Source organism: Emys orbicularis, chromosome 8 (genome assembly GCF_028017835.1).
Source record: "Emys orbicularis isolate rEmyOrb1 chromosome 8, rEmyOrb1.hap1, whole genome shotgun sequence".
Lineage (NCBI taxonomy): Eukaryota > Metazoa > Chordata > Testudines > Emydidae > Emys > Emys orbicularis.
The window spans coordinates 70,494,037-70,498,981 of NC_088690.1; positions in this window are offsets into that span (position 1 = coordinate 70,494,037).

Sequence of the window (4,945 nt, forward strand, 5' to 3'; positions counted from 1 at the left end):
TACAGATTCCCCCCGGACGCTATTTTTAGCTCAAAAAGCCGGACATGTCCGGGGGAATCCGGACGAATGGTAACCCTAGTCTTTACAGGCCAAGCCATTGTCCACATGGTATCTTGTATGTCTCCAGGAAGACTTCTTATGTGGATTGGAGCATTCCAAGATGCATTGTTCCCCAAGTGCTTCCTGATCAGGTACTTAACCTTGCAAATTCCTTCCTAAAGAAACTGATCAAATGCCTCACAAAGCTTACTTAGAAACCAAGCAAGTATACAGCCCATATTCTTAACCTCAAGTAGAAAATGATATATGTGTACAGATAGGATGAATAGATATAGTAGACCATAACCTTTACGGAGATATATTACATGGCACAGGCAGCACAAAACATATTCCAGTTATGTCATACATACATTTATAAGCACACACCCCCCATAAAGCCTTATGGGGTACACTGTCACAACATGGTCACATGTCACTGTAAGACTTCTAGTCTCCATTCCCCATGGGCTGGCCCACACTACACAGGAAGGCTTTCAAGTAACTAAGGCCATTTACAACTGATTGTTTCTGGAGCACCCTTAATGGCTTCCACTTAATATGTTTACATCAGTGATACAAGTTTATATCTTATTCTCCTAACTCCAAATATAGAAATAATACATGCAAACAAATAAAATGAACACACTTAGTAAATTACAAGTTTTCTAATGACACCATACAAGGGGTATTTAGCGTAAAACATATTCCAGTTATGTCATATTCATAAGCATATTTCCATAAAGCATATGGAGTGCAACGTCACACATTCCATCCACATAGAGGCCATGCACCTCCCAGGGGAACAGAACATTCTAGCAGATTGCCTCAGCAGGTCCTTCTCCTCTCACCACGAGTGGTCTCTCCACCTGGAGATTATCCAGCAGTTGGGGACTCCCCAGGTGGATCTGTTCACCACAGCAGAGAACAAGAAGTGTCACCTCTTTTGCTTGAGACTCAGCCTGGGCAGGGGCGCGCTATCCGATGCCTTCCTCCGTCCATGGTCAGATGGCCTGCTGTACGCTTTTCCACCAATTCCTCTGGTTCACAAGGTGCTCCTGAAGATAAAAGCAGACAAGGGAAAGGCCATCCTGATCGCTCCGGCATGGCCTCGCCAGCATTGGTTCAGCATGCTCCTGGACCTTGCAGTCGCAATCCCGTGGACTCTCCCACTCAGACCGGCCTTAATCTCACAGGATCAAGGATGGCACCTCTATCTGAACCTTGCAGGGCTGCTGCATGGCTGAATCTGGAGGGGTGAGTGTGCTCTGAACAGGTGCAGCAGGTCTTGATAGGTAGAAAACACTCTATCAGGGCGACCTACTTAGCTAAGTGGAAACGCTTCTCGTGCTGGAGAGTAGAGTGGGGTCTTTCTCTGATGCAGACATCATTGCAGTCCATCCTAGAGTACCTTCTCCAACTAAAGCCCCAAGGCCTGTCACTGTCTTCTATAAAAGTCCACTTGGTGGCAATATCAGGGTTCCATCCCCCGATCTATGGCAGGTTGGTTTTCACACAGGAAATGATGGGCAGATTTATCAAAGGGCTGGAAAGGCTCTATCTGCAGGTTTGTGCCCCCATCCCGATTTGAGACTTGCATCTGGTGCTGTCTAGGCTCACCAAACCACACTTCGAGCCTTTGGCATCATGCTCCCTTCTGCTACTCCCCTAGAAGGTCCCTTTCCTGGTGGAGATCACTTTGGCCTGAAGGGTTTCTGAGCTTCAGGCTTTAACCTCTGAACCCCCTTATACCACCTTCTTCAAGGACAAGGTCTGGCGGTGTCCCCACCCAGCCTTTTTGCCCAAGGTGGTGTCACAATTTCACATCAAACAGGATATCTTTCTGCCGGTCTTCTGCCTGAAACCGCAGAAGTCAGAAGAAGAATGGCGTCTGCATTCTCTGGATGGGGCCCTAGCCTTTTATATTGAAGGACAAGACCTTTTATATTGACAGGACAAGACCCTGTCACAAATCAATACAGGTTTTTGTTGCGGTAGCGGACAGGATGAAGGGCCTTCCAGTGTCAGCCCAGAGGATCTCCTCCTGGATCACAGACTGTATCTGAGCCTGCTACAAAAAAGGGGTCCCCGCTGCCGGCCATTATAAAGACACATTCCACAAGAGCTCAGGCATCCTCAGTGGCCTTCCTGGCACATATACCAATACAGGACATCTGTAGGGCCGCAACTTGGTCATCAGTGCATATGTTTGCATCGCACTACACCATCACCCAACAGGCCAGAGATTACGCCAGATTCGTCAGAGCAGTGTTGCAAGCTGCACGTCTGTGAACTCGGAGCCCACCTCTAGGGTGCTGCTTGTGAATCACCTAGCATGGAATCGACATGAGCAAGCACTTGAAGAAGAAAAAATGGTTACGTACCTCTTGTAACTGTTGTTCTTCGAGATGTGTTGCTAATGTCCATTCCATTACCCGCCCTCCTACCTCGCCGTCAGAGTTGGTGGCAAGAAGGAACTGAGAAGGCGCAGGGCTGGAGGCACCCCTTATACTAGTGCATAAGCGCAAGCCTCCAGGGGTTTGCCAGAAACAGTCCTATGGATACCCCTAGGGGAAAAATCTCCAGCAGTGATGGAGCACTGCGCACACACCCAGTATGGAATTGACATGAGCAACACATCTAGAAGAACAACAGTTACGGAAGGTAGGTAACTGTTTTTTACACACAAAACTGTGTTACAGACACAGATAGGAAGTGCCTGTGTAACCTATTGCCTGGGCACTGGCACTGTCACCGGACATTGATGGTGCTGGATATGCCCACTCCTTGCTCCAGAGAGAGGTGCACGACACTCTACAGACACACACATCTCTGACAAGATGTCCTCTTGTGCAGGGGGATGGGGAGAAATGCCTCAGATCCAGCTTTGCTGATGAGTTCAAACTTGCACATGTGAGTACGGGTGAGTAGATATCTCAGACTAACAACAACAGACCCTCACTGAGGCCTTGATCCCAAGCTTCACTTCACATGAGTCGCCCCATTGCCTTCAAATCCTGTGGGTGGTGGTGTGTTGGGGATGGGGGAATATACAGCAGCTCTCCAAACTTGCTCTCTCTGTCTCACACACACAAGCAGATCACTAGCTTTCACCCAGTTCAGTAAAGTAGACAGTTGCATGTTCAATAAGTATAGAATAGACAGTATTGTCAACCTGAACCTTTTCCAAATAGTGAGTTGGGTACCAAAAAATCATGAGATTGGTTAAAAATTATGATATTTAAAAGAAATCATCAGTGTTGGGCTCTTTTGCTTGGTGTGAAGATTTCTGAGTCTTTAAGGATCGCTCAGGTCATGTTTTCAAACATTTCTCCACCACCTGGCGGGCTAGAAACTTATTTTTTAAATGAAAGTTGACACTCTCCCCTAATGACAGGCCTCCAGAACCTAAGGCCTTAAGAAACACAATTACCAGAATTGGCAACATAGGAGTCTCTGGAGGCACAGCGGATATGGGAATTACAGAGGAGCATAGGGATAGATGAGGGCAACCGGGTATTGGGGTTTATAGGGGCCTATGGGTAGTGTAGCAGGTATGGGGGTTCTAGGGTGGCATAAGTGTAGGTGGGCTTATAGGATAGTGTGAGGTATAGGGACCTGAGGGGAGATAGTATAGGATGGATATTGGGGTGCATAGCAAGTATGGGGCTTATGGGAAGTCTAATAAAAATAATAATAATAATAATAAGTCTAGGGAATACAGAGGTTATAGGGGGGTATAAAAGCAGACAGGAGCTATGGAGTATTGGGGTATATGGGGGCCAATGGGCATTATAGGGGATATAGAGGCAGTTGGAGGTATTGGGGCTGTATTGAGGGATATAGGTGTGTACATGGAGTGCAGGGTATGGAGGTATAGAATCATAGAATATTAGGGTTGGAAGAGACCTCAGGAGGTCATCTAGTCCAATCCCCTGCTCAAAGCAGGACCAACACCAAGTAAATCATCCCAGCCAGGGCTTTGTCAAGCCAGGCTTTAAAAACCTCTAAGGATGGAGATTCCACCATGTCCCTAGGTATCCCATTCCAGTGCTTCACCACCCTCCTAGTGAAATAGTGTTTCCTAATATCCAACCTAGACCTCCCCCACTGCAACTTGAGACCATTGCTCCTTGTTCTGTCATCTGCCACCACTGAGAACAGCCGAGCTCCATCCTCTTTGGAACCCCCCTTCAGGTAGTTGAAGGCTGCTATCAAATCCCTCCTCACTCTTCTCTTCTGCAGACTAAATAACCCCTGTTCCATCAGCCTCTCCTCGTAAGCCATGTACCCCAGCCCCCTAATCATTTTCGTTGCCCTCTGCTGGACTCTCTCCAATTTGTCCACATCCCTTCTGTAGTGGGGGGACCAAAACTGGATGCAATACTCCAGGTGTGGCCTCACCAGTACCGAAGAGCAGGAAATAATCACTTCCCTTGAGATGCTGGCAATGCTCCTACTAATACAGCCCAATATGCCAGGGCTGGTGGAATTTATAGCAGGTTATGGTGTTATTAGGAGTATAGGGTCTGGTGGTGAGGGTGTCTGTAGAGTCAGGCAAGGGTCCATAGAGTGCATAGGGCCTGGTGGTGAGCCTATAGGACCCAGTGGGGGTGTATAGGATTTGGCAAGGGATATATAAGGTGTATGGAGCCTGGTAGGGGATCTACAGGGTCTGGTGTTGGGGGGGGTGTATAGGGTGTCCAGGATCTCTATGGTCTGGTGGGGGTATAGCGTCTGATGTGTGTATAGCGCAAGCTGGAAGTCTATAGGATCTGGTGGGGGTGTATAGGGTCTGGAAGGGGGCGGGGGTCAGTGGGGGCGGAGTCATAGGGGCGGGGCCAGGGAGGCAGGGGTGGTCCATTGGCGGGGGCGGAGCTCCGGCTTGTTCCCGGCGGGCGCTGAGGCG